Source organism: Sarcophilus harrisii, chromosome 1 (assembly GCF_902635505.1).
Source record: "Sarcophilus harrisii chromosome 1, mSarHar1.11, whole genome shotgun sequence".
NCBI classification, from domain to species: Eukaryota; Metazoa; Chordata; class Mammalia; order Dasyuromorphia; family Dasyuridae; genus Sarcophilus; species Sarcophilus harrisii.
The window spans coordinates 59,944,508-59,963,894 of NC_045426.1; the positions used below are offsets into that span (position 1 = coordinate 59,944,508).

Below are 19,387 nucleotides of genomic sequence, written 5' to 3' on the forward strand. Positions count from 1 at the left end.
TTGACATCAACTGGCTGTGTGACCAAACGGCCCAAATCACCAAATCACTTAATCTCTCTGAGCCTCAGTTTCCTCATCTGTAAAGCAATCTGGTGAACCTATGGACTCCTTGTCAGAGCAAACTTTTTAAATATACAAAATAGAAAACAGATTTAAGGAAAGGAATAAGCATTTGTTAAGCACTTATTGTAAGCCAGGAAAAAAATAAATCAATTATTGGTTGGTATCCTTTGTACTCAAAGAAGACCAAAATGACATCTACATACACAAACACATATAAAATTATATTAACATAAAGAATTTTCTCCATCTCCATTTAAGTTTAATAGAGCCCTAGAAATCGATTTATGAACCTTTTCAGGATCCATGAACTTGAAGAGAAGCCCTGAACTAGATCAGAGCTTTTTTCAACTTTTTCAACTCACAATCCCCTTCTCCCCCAACCAGTCAAGATTTATTATTATTATTTTTAATAATAGCTTTTTGTTTTTCAAAATACATGCAAAGAGAGTTTTCAACATTCAGCTTTGTAAAACTTTGTGTTCCAATTTTTTTTTTCTCCTTTCCTTCTCTCCCCTCTCTAGATAGCAAGTAATTCAAGATAGGTTAAACATTTTTTACCCAAGAAATTTTTATCTGACTCAGGGTGTACAGATATATGAAATAGGTAGGCAAATCAAACATTTAATGACAATAAATCACAATTTCTTATCCTCCACATTTAGTTATGACACTATATAAGGTCGCAAACCACAGTTTAAGAAGCTGGGGACTAGACGACCTGGAAATTCCTTCCAGTTTTAAACTCAAGAGCCTCTGAATTCCAAGATGCTGTGGAACTTGAATACTTTATGATTGTAAGGCAGGACGGAGATTTACATTTTCAAAGAGCCTATTGCAGGAGAGATTTAATGGCTGGAAAGTCAATTTACTTCAATGCTGATGTATTTAGACAACAATGATGATGTTGTTTCTAGGGTTAAGAACCGAAGACAGAATCCTATGGAAAAGTAGGTTCTGGCCAGGTTACAGCACAAGGAATCTGGAATCCCTCTGAAGGAAGAGCACCAAAGTGCAGATTGTATATAAAATGTGTTTTTTCAGCTAATGCCTTATGGAGAATCTGTGAATTGGGAGTGGCAAATGGCAGAGCCTTGGGGTCTACCCTCTTTTGGTTCATCTAACTTCCTAATAGATGACACAAGTTCTCAAGTTCCTGGGGATCCCTCCAGCTGGCCACCTCTGCATTTCCCCTGGAATCCAGGCCAGTGAAGCCGGGATGTTTCCCTCCCCATCCCAGGACAGAGGCCAAGGTTCCTGCGCCTGGGGCCTGGCCCTCATCCTTGATGCTCTCCAGTAACGGCTTACATCAGCTGTCCTTCCTTCGTATCAGCTCTTCGGAAATCAGGTTTTCCAGCTCACCCCCATAGCTAGGAGTTCATGTTGGACAGATGGCTCATCTCTTCCCTTAGCTACTGTTGCTTCCTCTGCTGTCATCCTCCCACCCTTCGGTTCATGTTGCTCAACACCACCAGACCTGACTTTCTCCTGCCTCCTGCCCTGAGCTCCACCTTCCGTGTTCTGTTCTAAGTGATGGTCACTCACCCTCATGCTTTGTTTTCATTGCTTCTCTTTAATTCATCGTGACAGGCATTTATTACATACCGGCCATACGTACAAGAGAAAGGAATGGGGACCAGGCAGTGGAAAAGGAGTGTATGAGGTAACACAAAGGAAACAAATCAAAAATGGAACAAAAAATTAACCTATGACTTCAGTCCTCAAGGGAGTTTGCTGAGTTCATTAAAATAAAGCTTGTTAATGAGAGCGTATTCATGATGAGAATGATACTGGTAATGCTAATGATAAATATAACCAGACACCTCCTAGGCTGTGTAACTCTAGGCAAGTCACTTAAACCTGCCTTCCTCAGTTTCCTCATCTGTAAAATGAACTGAAAAAAAAAACCCAGATGGCAAAGGATTCCAGTATCTCTCTCTGCCAAGAAAACCTCCAATGGGTCACAGAAAGTCGGACATGGCTGAAATGACCCCAGAACAAGATAAAGAAGTGACCTTTTCCCAAGTCTTCAAGGTTTGTAAAGCCCTTTTCAGACATTTGTCTCTATTAATCCTTACAACACTCCTGTATAAATACTACAGGTTTTACTGTTCCCATTTATAGAATAGGGAACCTGAGGATCAGAAAAATAGAGACTTACTCAGGATGATACAATTTATAAACACATCTGCTTGCTTTCCTGCTGAACATCCCATGATAGACCTCCATGCAATGATGCTTGAGGCTTATTTTATTTCCAGATTTTTTATTTATAGTTTTTTAGATGTGGTGAGAGCTCTTGATGAAGATAGTAAATAAACAAGCATTTAAATAGTTTGCTTATTGAAAAGAGTGCTGACTTTGGAGTCAGGAAACCTGGATTCAAAGGACTTATTGCCTATGGACTCTGGGCAAGGCTCATTATATCTCAGAGCCTCAATTTCTTTATGTATAAAACTAGGACAATAGCACTCACACTACCAAACAAGTTTGTCATGAAGGAAGGGCTATTAAGTATTAAAAAGCCATATAGATTTGTCATCCCCATCATTTATTTCCTTTTTCCTCCTCCTTCCTCCTCTTTCTCCTCCTTTTCCTCCTCCTCCTCCTCTTCTTTCTTGTTCTTTTCCTTCTTCTTTTTCTTCTTCCTTCTCCTTTTTCTTTCTGTTTTTCTTCTTTCTCCTCCTTCTCCTTTGTCTTCTTCTTCTTCCCTTCTTCCTTTCTTATAATTGATAGAATTATAACATATAGTAGTTTATTATAATTAGTATTCTTATAACATTATTATCTTATTTAAATTTGATGCCTAATTTCATTGGTATAGGAATTTTGCAGCAAGGAAACTTTTTCAGCTGAGGTAGGTATCACTTGTTCAGCAATTTCTAGAAAGAAAAATTTGCCTGCAATGCTGAGAGGTTAAATGATTTGCCCAGGATCACAAAGCCAGCATGTGTCAGGGGGGCCAAGTGTGATCCCATGCCTTCTTGACTCCAAGACCAGCTATCCATAAGTCATAACCAACAACTATTAAGTGCCTACAAGTGTCAGACACTTTTCTAGGAACCAAAATAAAAAAGTCCTCACCCTCAAGGAACTTCCATTCTGTGGAGAGACAACAGATGCATAAATAAATATATAAAAATAAAAATGAGATAGTTTTTTCAGAGCAGCATTAACAGCTGAGGAACCAGAAAAAGTTCACGTAGAACAGTGGTTCTCAAAGTCTGGTCCAGAGCATCCTCGGAATCTCTGAAATCCTTTCAGAGAGTCGACAAATTCATAATTGGTTTTTATTTTTAATGTGATCAATATCTATAATTATAAACAACATAAACAAAAACTCTTTGGACAGATCCTCAATCATTTTTAATAGGATAAAGATATTGAGAACAAAAGTTTGAGGACCACTGACGTAGAAGATGTTTCTTGAACAGAGTTTTAAAGGAAATAAGGAGTGTAAGGGGTGGAACTAAGTAGGGGGTGCATTCCAGAGAAGGGATAATAGCCAATGCAAAATTCTGGAGGTAAGAGATGGAGTGTCTCATGCCAGAAATAATGAAATGGTTAGAATGTGCCAAAAGGGGGAGGGCTACCTAACAAGGTTGGAAAGGGAGGTTGAGGCCAGGTTGTGAAAGACTTTAAAAACCAAATAGAAGGGGGAATCTAGGTGGCTCAGTGCATAGAGCACCAGCCCCAAAGTCAGGAGGACCTTAGTTCAAATCTGGCTTCAAACACTTAACATTCCTAGTTGCGTGACCCTGGGCAAATCACTTAACCCCAGTTGCCTCAGAAACAAGAAAAACAAAATATAAATAGAAGATGTTTTACTTGATCCTTAAGATGACAAAGAGCCATTGAGGTTTACTGAATATGGGATTGATATTGTTAGACCCACACTTGGGAAAATCACTTTGGAGCCTGCATATGGGAATGATTGGAGTGGAAAGAGACCTAAGGCAGGGAAAATGATTGGGAGAAGATTATAATAGTCCAGATAAGAGGTTAACAAGAGCCTGAAATGGGGTAGTGGTTATAGGAATAGGGGGAAGTGGACAGATGCAAGAGATGCAGCTGAAGAAACAAGATTTGGCAAGTGATGGCAGATGTTGGGTCAGAGTGAGGAATCAAGAATAGCACCAAGATCAAAACCTGGATGATTGCGAGGATGGTATAACAGAAAATTTGGAAGAAAGATGAGTTTTCTGAGGGGGAGATAATGAGTTCAGTTTTAGACTCAAGATTTAGCTGGATATGCGATTGGAGTCCAGAAGAAAGACTGAGTGGATAGATATGGAAGTAATTTGCATCAAAAACGTAATTAAATCCATGAAAGTTGATGAAGTCATTGAGTGTGAGTCTAAAGGGAAAAGAAGACAGAAGTCAGAATGCCCACAGTTAGAGGGTATGCTATAGATAAAAGGGACAAACAAATGGTTCATGATGCTCCTGAGCACAGTTCATTCCAGATCAAAATGGAATTGGGAAATAGCTGACAAAATTAATACAAATACAAAAACCCACAAATAATGTTACATTTTAAAATTAATCCAACATGTGGCCTACAGAATCCTTTGTGTATGGTTTAGTGTCTCCACTTCCACTTATATTTGAATTTGATACAACTACTACAAAATGATAAACCTATAAAGGATATTGTATGGTAGGTAGAAAAGTAATGACTTCCTCCTCCTTCCTGTTCCTCTTTCTCTTCCCCTTCCCCTTCTTTTCCTTCTCATTTTTCTTGTTCTTGTTCTTCTACTTCTCCCTTTCCTCCTCTTCTCCTTCCTCTCCGCTTCCTTTTGGCTTTATTTCTCCTCATTCTCTTCTGCTCTTCCTCCCCTTTCTCCTCTTTTCTCTCCTCCCCCTTCCTCTTTTTCTCTTCATCCTTTTTTTCTGCTTCTCTCCTTATTTTCTTCTACTTCATGTTTTTCTTCCTGTTCTCTTTCTCCTCCTTTCCTTCTTTTCTTTCCTCTCTTTTTCTCTTTCTCCTTCTCTCCTCATCATTCTCTTTTCCTCCTTATTTTTTTCTTCATCTTCCTTTTTATCTAAGAAGTGTACTCTCTGGCTTAATTTGATCATTCAAAAGATGATCATGAACATCAGATAGAATAATAAATGTGAAACTCCTCTGAAAAGTGCAAAGCAATTTAGAAAGAGAAGACACTAATGATCTGATTTCTACAAATAACTCAGATAAGAAAAATATCTAACATATCTATCTATCTATTTATCTATCTACCTATATATCTCTCTATCCATATATTTCTGTGTATAGATAGATAAATGACAGACAGACAGCACTTTAGGGCTTGCTAAGCACTAAGCATATATAATTTTTTTTCAATAGTATTTTATTTTTTCAAATACATGCAAAGATAGTTTTCAACATTCCTTTGCAAAACCTTGTGTTCCAGTTTTTTTCTCCTTCCCTCCCTCCTTCCCCTCTCTATAAGACAGCAAGCAATCTGATTTAGATTAAACATGTGCAATTCTTCTAAATGTATTTCCATTATTCTTCAAGTTGCACAAGAAAGATCAGATGAAAAGGGGAAAAACACAACAAAGGAAAAGCAAGAAAACAAACAAACAACAAAAAAAGGTGGTGATGCTATGCTCTGATCCACATTCAGTCTCCATGGATGCAGAAGGCTCTTTCCATCACAAATCTATGGGAATTATACATCTATTATCTCATTTGGTGTCTCACCAGTGCTGTGAGGTAGGTGCCATTATTGTTTCCATTTTACAGGTGAGTAAACTGAAGTATATAACAGTTAAGTCACTTGCTAGAATCATCCCATTGGTTAAATAATTGTCTCCACTTTATAATGGATAAATGTTGGAGTAAGGGTCATCTTTGACAGGTCTCCCTTATTCCTTTGGGCAGCACACCTCTGACTCTCCACCTGAAGATCAGAGAGGTGACCTGATGTGTTCGGAGTCATAGGAATGATAAGGAGCCCTCCAGGTCATCAAAACCATCTCTTGGCTCCAAATTCAGTAGCCTTCTATTGTGCTCCAGAGCCTTTTATGGGTATTAGACAGATGTTGGACTTCAGTGGAGACCTATCTAGTGTCTTCAGCTAAAGTCCTGCGCCTTTCCTGGAAGTGCTGGAAAAGGGGCATTCCTGTTTATCTCTCTGATTTCAATCCTTTGTCCGTCTCCAACATACACTTGGATATCACTGATAATACTCCGGAAAGTGTGTGATTGGAGTCACTAGGCATTTTCAAGCTGTTGTGAAGACTGAGGGCAGCAACAAAGCTCGATGGCGCCTGGCATTTGGGATGCGCCTTCAAATAATCCCTGCTGAACCCCAGTCTGGATGCAGACAAGGGAGAGCCATTCATGACTGCAGTAGCAGGGTCCTGGGGGATGTCAGTCTCTTGGTTCTGTATCCTACAGATATCTAGGCAGGGAAAGGAGATGCGAGCCAGCCCAGCCGAGGCAGGCGGTGGGAGGAGGATCCACTCTTGAAAGTTCACACACAACCATTTCCTCCAGTTGCCAGGGAGTTCCTGAATGAAGTCTCACAGGAAGCAGGAGGAATTTGTGTGAGAACAATGGAACAACACTAGGAAGAAGAAACCAAGGGAAGGCAGGGAGAGGGAAGGGACTATATTAAGCTCTTCTTTACAGAGCAGTACATCACAAGTCACCCTGAGGGTCCTACAGGCTCCTGAAGATCACCTGGCTATTATTAGTGTTATTTTTAAAGTGAATGTTTTATTTTATTTTTACATCATAATCATTTCCATATTTTACCCTTCCCTGAAACCCAGCATCCTTTCCTTTATAGCACAGAAAAAGAAATAAGCAAACGTATCTGATACTGACACCATATCTGACTGCATAGGCATCGTTCAGCACCCAGAAACTCCCACCTTGCTAAAGAAACAACATCTCGGGGTCCAAGATTGACCATTATGATTATGTGGTGCTCAACTTAATTTTAGAGTTTACATTCTTATTGCAATTGAATTTGAATTGTTTTGGCTTCTGTACATTTCATTCTGCATCAGTTTATATAAGTCTTCCCATGTTTCTCTGAATTCTCATATTTCTTTTCTTTTTTTTTTTTAATTGTTATTTTAGTTGTGAATTCTTTCCTTCCCTCACTGAGAAGGCAAGACATATGATATTCATTTTACATATGAAGTAATGCAAAATGGATTTTTACATTATCCATGTCTTTTCTTTTAAAAGCAAGGAATTGCTTTTTGTTTTCTTTCTCATTTTTTCCTTTTTGATCTGATTTTTCTTGTGCAGCATGATTATTATGGAAATACATATAGAAACATTTTATGTTTAACATATATTGGATTATTCACCGTGTGGGGGAAAAGGAGGGAGAAAAAATTTGGAACACAAGGTTTTGTAAGAGTGAATGCTGAAAGCTATCTTTGCATATATTTTGAAAATAAAAGACTATTATTAAGAAAGCAAGAAAATAAAGTGAAAGAAAATATGTTCATTGTTTCTTATAGCACAAAAAATATTCCATTACTTTGTTCAGTCATTTTTCATTCAATGGGGAGTCATTTTGCTTCTTCTTTTTTGTTTGTTATCAGAAAAATGCTTTTAAAATTGATTATATATAGAAATTTTCTATATAACTTTGACCTCCTCAACATAAATGACCAGTGGTAGGACTCTGATTCTGTGGTTGAAAACAGTTTAACAAAATTTCTGATATAATTTCTAATTGTTTTCTAGAATTGTTAGACCAACAATGTATTAGTGTGCCTATATCCCTGTAGGCCCTCAAACATAGACTAGAATTATCTTTTATATTGCTTCTTTGCTGGTTGTTAGGTGAACCCTCAGGGTTGTTTTATAGACATGTATTTTGTCATTATGATGTGGAACATTCTTTCATATGGTTGTTGATATTTGCAATTTTTCTTCTGAAAACCATTGGTTCATAATCTTTGATCAAATAATAATGATCTCTGAAGTTGTTTCCACCTATATATCTCTAATCCTAAGATCCTATGTTCCACGAATACTTTTATATGAATAGGGAAATGTCTCTTATACGACATGATTATTCCAAGCCTGGGTGGTAGACACTTCACCAAAGTACTGGTAGATACTTCAGTACTTTGGAGAGCATCAATGGGACTGGATGTTGAATGGGTTGAATATGTGAGTCCTTGGACACCTTGTCTTTCTGGTGAGAAAAACCAAGTCACACATCTGGTATTGTGGAAGATACATTAGACAAACAACTGGAAGGTATAAATTCAAATCCTGGTTGTGACATTTAATGGTGGAGTACCTTTGGGCAAGTGATTTTTACCTCATTGGACTTCATTTTACACATCTGTAAAATTGTATTAATAATATTTATAATGCTCACTCCACAGAACTGTTGTGAACAAAACATTTTATAAACCTAAATGTGTTAAGTAAATGTGAGATATCATTGCTAATATTCTCCTTAAAAGATTCTGAAAAAATGCATTTACTATTTCAGCCTTTCTGTATTTGATTTTGAGGTCTTTATGTACTAATATATGGTTAGTTTATGTATAAGTCCCATGACCTGCTGAGAAGAAAGTGTACTCCTTTCTGTCTCCATTTAATTTTCTCCAAAGATCTATCATACCTAACCTTTCTAGTATTCTATTTACCTCTTCAACAAACGTATTTTATTTTGTGGTTTGATTTATCGAGTTCTGAGAGAGCAAGTTTGAAATCTCCCATTTTTATAATTTTGCTGCCTATTTCTTTTTGCAACTCTCTTAACTTCTCCTTTAGGAATTTCCATGCTATATCCCTTGATGCATATATGTTTAGTATTTATATTACTTCATTATCTATGGTACCCTTCAGCCAGATATAGTTTCCTTCCTTATCTCTTTTTATTAGATCATTTTTTGCTTGTGCTTGATCTGAGATCACGATGGCTATCCCTGCTTTTTTGACTTCACCTAAAGCAGAATAGAGTTTGCTCCAGACTTTTATCTTTACTCTGTATGTGTCACTCTGCTTTAAATATGTTTCTTGTAAACAACATATTGTAGGATTCTGGCTTTTAATCCAGTCTGCTATCTGCTTACATTTTATGGGAGAGTCCACCACATTCACATTTATGGTTAAAACTACTAATTCTTTATTCCTGCCATCTTATTAACCCCAAATGATACTTTTCTCTTTCCTTTTATCCTTTCCTTCTTCCCCAATATTTTACTTATGAGCACTACTTGCCTCAAGCAGCCCTCCCCCATTAGAGTCCCTCCTCCTTTCTTATATCTTTCCCCTACTATTTCTATTTTCCCTTCTATTTAACTTACCCCTTGCCTTTTCCCCTTTCCCCTCTCACTTTTCAATAAGGTGAGAGAAGTTTCTCGGTGAAACCAAATATGTCTAATATTTCTCTTTGAGCCATATCTGATGAGAGTTAGATTCACAATGTTCATCCCTCTCCCTTCTTTCCCTCAATTATAATAGATTTTCTTTGCCTCTTCCTGAGATATAATTTCCCTCGTTTTACTTCTACTTTCCCCTTTTTTTCTGTTACAATCCCCCTTTCACCTTATTTCTTTTTTATATTATAACAGTAAAATCAAATTATACATGCACTCTCTATGTATACCCATAACAGAATCCTTAAAAGATTCTGAAATGAAATCACCTATGAAATCTATATGAAGTTACAAAACAAAGATGTTTGAGATTGTCATAGGCTAAAGAGATTCCATGTTGGTATGAATATCTCATTTTCTAACCTTCTTTGAAAGTGAGGGGTATTTCCAGAAAAACAGGAACTTAGCCACTAAAAATGCACAGATAATTCTCATGACTTCTTTGTTGCAAAACTCGTAAGAATGATCCTCTGTCCTGACATTGTCACCTCTCCCTCTCCAGTGACCTTTCTGTATACCCCACGCCTGTTGTGCCTCCTGACCTCGTGGTCATGAATCTTGTACTATGTTTATCCTGTCCCCAGTAAAACATATCACTCAGTGATGGTGGTAGCTGTACAGCTAAACTCTTGCACTTATAGCAAATCAATCAGTCAACATTTTCATTATGTTATTTCCCACTGTCCATTCTTTCCTCTACTGGCTTGATCAGGGCCATTGCCTCTGAAGGTATCCAGGCAAAGAAAAGTTTACTTGACCTTCTATGAGAGTCAATATACACTTATTGCCATTTACAGTGTCAATCCACACCTACGTTCACATACAGTGAATCCATACAACAGCATGGATTCAAAAAATCTGTAGTTGCTTTGTTTTCCATACATGTACAATGATTAAATAAGTACATGTTCAATGTCATAACTCTGGGCTAGCTGTAAATTAAGGGGTATAATTATAGAATTAGGAACTCTTCAAATAGGACTTTAGAAAGCATCTACAAAATCACTAATAAATAATCAGAGAGACTTTGCTTGGCCTTTAATGACAGGGGGCTCACTAACTTCCTCAGCCCACTCTCTTCTTGCACAGTCCTCCATGTATATTAAATATTTCTTTTTCCTGTTAACTTCTACCAGTTCATTGGTTTTGCATCTCTTTTCTAGAACAACACCATTTTCACAAATAAGATAGGGATCATAGAAATATAGATGAAGAGATGAAAGGGATCTTAGAAACCATCTAACTCACCTCCTTCACAGTCCAGCTAAGAAAATGGAGACCCAGAAAGTGCTTTGGGTGGTCACTTAGGAAGTAAGTGGCAAATCCAGGATCTACAACCCAACTCCCCTGACCCCAAACCCAATTGTCTTTCCAATGCTGCTTGCTGCCTTTCAAAATTGAATCTCTTGATGAAGAAACTGGATCCCAGAGAGGTTAAGCAATTTGTTCTTGTTCTTGTTCAGTCAGTTCGGAAACATTGTGACCCCATTTGGGGTACTCTTGGCAGAGATACTGACATGTTTTGCCATTTCCTTCTCCAGCTCACTTTACAGATGGAGAAACTGAGGCAACCAGGGTTCAGTGACTCCCCAGATTCACACAATTGAGAGTCTGAAGCTGGATGAGTCTTCCTGACTCCAGGCTCTATATCTACTTCAACACTCAGCTACCCCCATCCAAGGTTAACAGATGGTAAAAAGCAGAATCAAGGTCCAAACTCAGTTTTTCTGCTTTCAAATATGGAGTTCACTCCACCGCACCCTGCGATCATACTCATGTCTGCTAAACATTTCTCTTTTATTTAATTATTCTTCATATGACATATGCAGTTTAGAGTGTCTTATTTTGAAAAATTATTTTTTTTAACATTTTATTGATGTGTGTCAGGATAATCAGAAGAAATTCTGACTTACTGAACTAGAGCATCTGGAGTTAGACACAGTTCTGTCTCCTCCTCCTTCTTCTCCTTCTTTTCCTCTTCTTTCTTCTCTTCCTCCTCCTCCTTCTCCTCCTTTCCCTCTTCTCTTTCTCCTTTTTCTTCCTCCTTCTTCCTTCTTCTTCTTTTTGCTGAGGCAATTGGGGTTAAGTGACTTGCCCAGGGTCACATAGCTAGGAAGTGTTAAGTGTCTGAGGCCAAACAGCTGAAATAACTTTACGGCTGAGTTTGAATTCAGATCTTCCTAACTCCAGGCCCAGCCATCTCTAGACCCAACACATTCATTTTTCCAAAGCACAGTTCTGCTCATCTCACACCTCTGTTCAAAAACTTTCAAGAGTGTCCCATTTCTTATTGAATAAAATCCAAGCTCTTTCATCTGGAATTCAAAATTCTGTATAATCTAGTTGTTAAGGATAGGAGTGATTACTTGTTAGAATCATAGTGGCCATAGATGACATATGTGATAGCTCGACATGTGGCCACATAGAAATGTGTGATAGAGAAGAAAATAGGGGATAGGGACAATCCGATAAAAAAAATTCTGCATTTGGGGGACCTACTGTGGAGTTCAGAGAAAAGACAGGTAGGATCACAAGATCTAAAATTCTCCATGTGCAGTTAAATTAAAAAGGAATGAGAAGTTCTAAAAATATGGAATAAACAAATACAAAGTATTTGGCAAAGGAGCAAATACTGAGCCAAAGAAAGAGATTAATATGGATGTATAGGGAATGCAGTGGTCAGCTTCCATTTTAAAAAGATACACATGGAAGATACAAGCAAGGGTGGATAAGAGGCTAAGTGCAAGAACAGTTGTAATAACAGACACTAAAGTTCAGACTGAACTGAGGTTGGCAATGAAAGTTAAGAAAAGTTTTTGTTAAGGACAAAAAAGGGAGGGGAGATTTAAAACCTATGCCATGACAAGAGGAAGATCAAAGAAAGGATAGGGGGATAGCAATAACAGATATCAATGAGAAGATGAAAATACTCAGCTCTTAGCTTGTTTCTGTTTTCTTAGCCAAGAGAAATGCTCTTTGGACTGGAAAGGGTCGAATAAAAAATGTGAACAAAAATCTGAAAGTCAAGAGAAATGAAGAAGTGGTAAGAAGAAAACCAGCTGCCTTTAATGAATTCAAATCATCAAGCCGGGAAGAAGAAGCACATGTTAAGAAAGAGAAGCAGTGGATGGATTTGCTGAGTACTTAGTGTTCTTGAAAATGTCTTTGAGAAGAAAATAAATGAAAATAAGAAAGTAAGAAAGACAAAAGTCTCAGTTTAAAAAAAAATAGGAGAAGATAGAATCTGCAACAGAAAGTGGCAAGTTTAACTTTGCTCCTGGAAAAACTCTAGGACATTTTGTTAAAGGCATGGTTGACCATTATATTTACCAATGGAAGAAGCAATCACTGAAGGCTCCCATGGTACAATAAGAACAGACTATGGATACGTGCTATGTTCATTTTTTTTCCAGTTTTTTTCTCTTGTGCTTTTCCCCTTTTGTTCTGATTTTTTCTCTCCCAACATGACTTGCAAAGAAATGGATATTTTATAAGTCAATATACATATATAACCAGAAAAAATAAAATGAACCACAGAAAAAAAAGAACATACTGTGATTTACTAATCTCATTATCTATCATTTATTAACCTTATTAACTGCCTGAGTGACTAGACTGGTAAATTAGAGGAATGCTTCAATCCAGTCCAATTCAATCCAATTCAACCTGATTCAACAAACAGTTAAGCATCTACTGTATGAAAGGTATTGTTAGAAAGAGTCTGATCATCTGGAAATTCCCTATATCAGTGAAATCCCAGGTCCGGTGCCTATCCCTAACCTTATATGCAAATCACTATGCCAGGTACTAGGAATAAAGACACATAAATAAGGTGATTTCTAACTAAAGAACTTACTAAAGATATAGAACATGTACAGAGATTCATAAGATGAAGTAGTTTCAACAGGAAGAAAAGGCTAACAAGTGTGTTTTGGGGTGGTAGAGAGAACCAAGAAAGGCTTCATCTAGTCAGAACTTCTTAAACTTTTTCTGCTCACAACCTCCCTCCTTTTTAAAGGAATTGTCTTTTTTATTATAATAATAGCTTTTTATTTTTCAAAATACACATGAAGATAATTTTCAACATTCATCCTTGGAAAACTTTGTGTTCCAAATTTTTCTTCCTCCCTCCCCATCTCATCTCTCAACTAAACAGCAAGTAATCCAATATAGTTAAATGTGCAATTCTTCTAACCTTATTTCCACATTTATTATCGCAAACCCTTTTCATCAGAGAAAATTTTACCTGACCCTGGTTATGCAGATAAATAAAATAGTTCACAACCCAAACATTTCCTGATAATAAATCATAATTTCATGATCCCCACATTCAGTTCCGTGAACCCATATGGGGTTGTGACTCACAGAATCTCAGGATTGACCAAGAATCCCTTCAGTGAAATACCCTTGGTCCCCTTGTGTCATATGAGAATCTTTGACACAAGGGTTATATTTATTTTTAAAAATGAAAGCAAATTAAAAGAAGTTTAGTTTTGAGGATTTCATGACTTCCCCCACTGAGATAAGTGAAGATCCCCTGGGGTGATGTGAACCCAGGGTGGGAAGTCCTGGCTCCAACTGCCTGGAGATAGAAGCCTGACTTTGGACAAAGCATCTGTCCCTTCCAAATGGAATTAGGAGTCATTCCAGGCTACTTCCTGTTTTACTGCCAGCAAGGGCTAGTCTCTCTCATACCAGTAATTCTACCAGGCCAGGCTGTCCTGAATTGTTGGAATAAATATTACAAAACTTCTATTATCCTCCTCAAACAATACTAACTCATCACCCCTAAGTGCAAGAAGATAGTGGATTAATGGACATGGAAAAGGAGAACAGGAGATGGAGAAGATTTCCTTTGTAGGGCTTATAAAAATAGTGTAGTGAGGTACTCAACCTTTGGGCTTAACAGAGAACAGTCCTTGGAGGTGGAGAATTTTCTGGCCTTGAAAATCAGAGACGTAGGCAATCAGAGAACGAGATGATGAGATATTGTGGCGGTGGGGGGGGGAGGGGAAGGAAGAGATTTTCATATGTTAGAGCTGGAAAAGACCTTGAGAGACCATTTAGGTTAATCTCCACATTTGATAGGCTAGGAAATGGAAACTCAGAGGAAAGGGACTTAACTGTAATCATCTAGGCTGGTTGGTGTTGAAACTGGACCTAGAACTAAGGGTTTCTGACTCCCACTCATTGTATTACCTGGAGCATTCATTCATAATAGAAACTCAGGTTTTGAAGGGCCACAGAGGCCATCTGGTCAAAGAATACCTGAGCAAGAATCCTCTCCTATAAGATGTCAATAAGTAATCATTCATTATTCCAATATAATTAAGAGCCTAGAAGTATAGTATGTGTAGTATGGTGCCGTAGAATCTTAAAGCTAGGAATATCTGAGTTCAAATTCGGTCTCTCTGACATATATTGGTTGTGTGACCTTGAACAAGTTAGGGCCCTGAAAAACTATTCAAACTCTAAGTTTTAGAGAAGATGCTGACCTCCGTTGGTAGAGGGAGATTCCTCAGCTGGGCATTCGGCATATCCCTGAAATCACCACATATCCAGTGACTGTCCACTGTTCTCTATAATATGTGAGGTGGTTGTGATTCTATAGAAGGCAGAAAGATAAAAAAAAAGGTTTCTCCAAGTCTCTCTCTCTCTGTCTTTCTCTCTCTCTCTCTCTCTCTCTCTCTCTCTTTCTCTCTCTCTCTCTCTCTCTTACACACACACACACACACACACATCCTTCCTAGTTGCTTTTCTCTTCTATCCTAGTTCCTTCCTCAGTAAAAAATTCACAAATGGGTCTCATTAAATACAAATACATCATACTCCACTCCCAAAGATATTTTCATGATGCACTGGTTGGGAGTTTCATTCCTATCCAACACACACACATCTTTACCGATAGATTCCTTTCGGGAGGCTCTGGAAATCTAGATGCAGGAGAAGGTTTTGGGAGAACCTGGCCAGGGATTTTTTCATGTTGCAGGAAGGAAATCCTTAGTTCATATCCCAGCTCTACTACTCAATAGCTAAAATGAAATTAAGGATTTTTCTACTTTGTTTAATGCCTTCTATTGATTCATTAAATAGAGATGTTCATACCTGATTAAGAGAGTTACTTTAAGTGGAGTTGGGGGTGATAAATTCAATTGATACATAACCTTATAAATGCAATGGCCAACCATCATTCTAGAGAACTGATGATAAAGCATGCTACCCACCCCCTGTTAGGATAAAGAAGAAAACTTATGTTTTTAGAAACAATGTAGGAATTGTTTTTCTTGACTACACTTATGAATTAATTTTTTTTAAATTTAAGGGTGGAGGAGATAGAAAGGAAAAAAAGGGAGTATGATAGGATTGTTAAAAAAAAAGAAATGAAAAGAAAAGAGGATCATTGAGGGAGACTATAATAAAAAGAAGTCCAAAAGGAAATTAACTAGCAGGAAAACTCTTAACATTGCATAATGAATTTATTATATGTAAAAAAGGAAATGCAAGGTGTACATAAAAGAAATTCTTAATTTCATGTACAACCCTCCTTTTTTGTTTTATTTTGTGTGTGAAGATGATTTTATTTGTGTTTTAAACTCACATTAAAAAAGACAAAATTTAGAAAAATAAGATGATCTCTAAGGCTCCTTTCTGCATTTAACTTTTCATGCTGTTAGGATCTGTCTGAGTCAGGCAACTTTCTGTATGGGGATCAGACTTCCTAATTTGCCCTCCAATAAGAATTCTGATGTGGTGATTGACAGCCAGCTACCAAGAAGACAGCGTGTCTGTAAGTTCCCGGATCATTATAGTAAAGTGGCATTTTTCCATTGAGAGATACCACACTCCCCAGTCATGAGCTGCTTTGCTCTCACCAATACCTTAAGCGAGGAAATGGGGACCCTGAGTACAAAGATGACATATGTGAGACAAGAGAGTGGTGAGACTTAACCTCCGGCCTAGCAGGATTGAGGACTCCTGGGTGAGCCATAACTCCAGCTCGGACTCGAGTGTTTTGGCGTAAAGAAGCCATCCCCTGCCTGCCTTTCACTGACATTGTGGGTTTGGATACAGATCCCGAGGCCCCCCTGCTCCGGCTCCCCAGGATTGTGGAGCTGGTGCCCAGAGACCCACTGGCTTTCCCCCTCGGTCTTGGAGTGGATGGTGAATACCTCAAGACCAAGCCTGAAAACATAAACATCAATGGTCTCCGAGGTCTCTGGGGCCGGGGGCCAGGGAATGCTGTGTGTAAATGGAAACAGCTGTGAGCGATTCTTCTGACAGATTAATGGGGGCTCTTCCAGCGGGCTCGAGTCTGGTTTGCATCAGAATGACTTCAGTGAGTTTCGCTCATCCCAGCCAGGATGGGTAACTTTGGGCACAGCCGCAGACCCTTTTAACTTCCCTTGATCCCCCTAGGAAACAAAATTATCCCAGATGGAGGGAAGGAACGCGGGAGTGATTCTTCTCTCTCCCACAGCACATGATCCAGACTGGGGGTGACCTGGGCCGAGGCGGAGTTTGAGTGGAAAGGATACCAGCTGGAGAGCTGAAAGCCCTGAGCTTCCACTGGTTCCCACCAGCGCCATCAACCCTCCCGTGTGACTTGAAGCACTTCTCTCTCCCTCTCGAGCTCTCAGCTGGTCCAGCTATAAAACGAGAGGGTTAGGCTAAAGAACCACTAAGGTCAAAGGTCCCGGAATAATTTCCCATTTCCTTCTCTAGTTCCTTTTACAGATGAAGAAACTGAGGCACACAGAGAATATGGAGATGAAGCGACTTGCTCCACACAGTTAGGAAGTGTCTGAGGACCGATTTGAACTCAGGAACACTAGCCTTCCTGCCTCCTAGCGTGGTGCTCCTTGCATTGCATCCCTTAACTGCCCAACAAATGGGCCCGCTCTCTTATTAGATCTGCCATGACAGTCTTGACTTCTGTCAGTCTGGCGGAGGCTGGGAAGCCTTTTAAAAGACCACCTCACGGATCCAATTAGAATCTCATTAGAAGTGGAGGGCTTTTTGGAATGTACTTCTAACTTTTTCCTTCTGTCTTGCACAGCCCAGTACAAGGCTGGTAAAAACATAAGCCTCTTGAGGACAGGTCTGCTCCATTTCTGTCTTTGTCACCAGAGTCTAGCTCAGTGCTTTAGACACAATTCCCTACTCCCATCTTTCAGCTCCATTTTATGTATTGTCTTTTCCCTTTAGAATGTCAACTCTTGGATGGCAGGGACTATTTCTTTTAATTTATATTTTCAGCCAATGAACACAGTGCCTGGAACACAGCAAGTGCCTAATAAATGCTCTATCTACATGTTTGTTGTATTAGATTAAGAGGAGTCTCTTCTTGGGGGAAAAAGAGCCCTGCTGGGACTAGAACCTCAGAGGCAGTCAATCAATAAACATGTTAAGTATGTGTCTATGTGCAGATGCAGGGTAATGAACAGCAGAGGTGGAGAGATGGATGCAATGGGACAAGATTCTGGGAGCCTACAATTCACTAATCCCATGCACTGAGACTTAATTTTACCTCACTTGTTTTTAATTTTTAGCTAATCCCTTTGATACATCCTCCCACCTATCTCCCACCTGATCATTTGAGTATGCTGGGTATGGAATACTGCAAAGATTGTCAGACGCCACTAATCCTATCACTGTGAGTTATTCCAATAATGCATGTCCAATGAGAAAGAGGGTTGTCTCCCTAGCAATTCACAGTTAGGGGAACCTTCAAGGGAGTACCACAAGGCAGTGTTGTAGTAAGAATAAAACTATAGATTAATCTGGGAAAGCTTGGATCTTGAGCTGGATTATATAATCAATATATATTGGTCTATAGACTCAGGTCCAGGAAGCGGGAGCCAGAGGAGTTCTGAAGGGACAGAAGTGCTGAAAAAGAGCTTTCTCAAAGCTTGAGATATGTGGGAAGTGCTTAGGATGAGGGGCTTCAAGGTTTGCAGAATATTTTGTTCACATGATCTCATTTTAATCTCACAACTATCCTCCAAGGTAAATATCACAAGTATTATTACACCGATGTTGCCGATGAGGAAACAGTTAAGTGGCTTGTCACATACCTGTCAATCAATTAACCATTTGCATTTATTAAAATCCACCAACATTTATTAAAAGCTTATTATATACCAAATATAGTTCCAGGAGTTGGAAACACAAAAACATTAGTGGATTATACCTGTCCTTAAGAAGCTGACATTCTATTAAGTGGGAGAAGTAGGATTTGAATACAGTTCTTCCTGTCTCCAAGTTTAGCACTCTAGCCACCATGATACACTTCCTTCTGGGGACCTCTGTCCTGATTATCAAACAAGCAACTGAGAGGACCAGAGGATTTAGGGCTGGAAGGGACTTTGGGAACCATTTAGTTCTGTCATTTTTATGGAAGGTTGCTAGGTGGTGTGGTGGATAAAGAGTTCAACCTGAAGTCCGGAGGACCTGAATTCAAATTCAGCCTTAGAGACCCCCTAGCTGGGTAAGTCACTTTATCCTGTCTGCCTCAGTTTCCTCATCTGTAAAATGAGCTGGAAAAGGAAATAGCAAACCACTCCCATATCTTTGCCAAGAAAATCCCAAATTGGGGTCACAAAGAATCAGAAATGAGTGGACAACAAATATTTTATTGAAGAAAACATGAGGTTCAGAAATATTAAACGGCTATCTCAAAATCACATGTGTAGTTTTCTCAGGAAATGTGCACTCCTTAAAGGGACAGGGACTGTTTTTACCTTTCTTTGTATCCAGCACAGGTCTAGCATATAGTAAGTGCTTAATAAATGCTTCTTGACTGACTGACTCAAATCCACTTCCTCTCCAAATCCATTTCTATTCTTATTACTCCATTTACATCAGGGTAGGACCAAATTATTTTCCAACTGTGTATCATGAGGTCAGACATTCTGGGTGGAGAACATATAAGTTTATAGTTTGGGCTCCAAACTGG

General features: G+C 38.7%; 1 protein-coding gene across 1 annotated transcript in view; it reads right to left on the reverse strand.

The window, feature by feature from the left end:
- EFCC1 (EF-hand and coiled-coil domain containing 1) overlaps positions 1-19,387 on the reverse strand; it is a 72,699-nt gene that overhangs the window by 27,817 nt on the left and 25,495 nt on the right. The gene's annotated exons all lie outside the window — the stretch shown is intronic.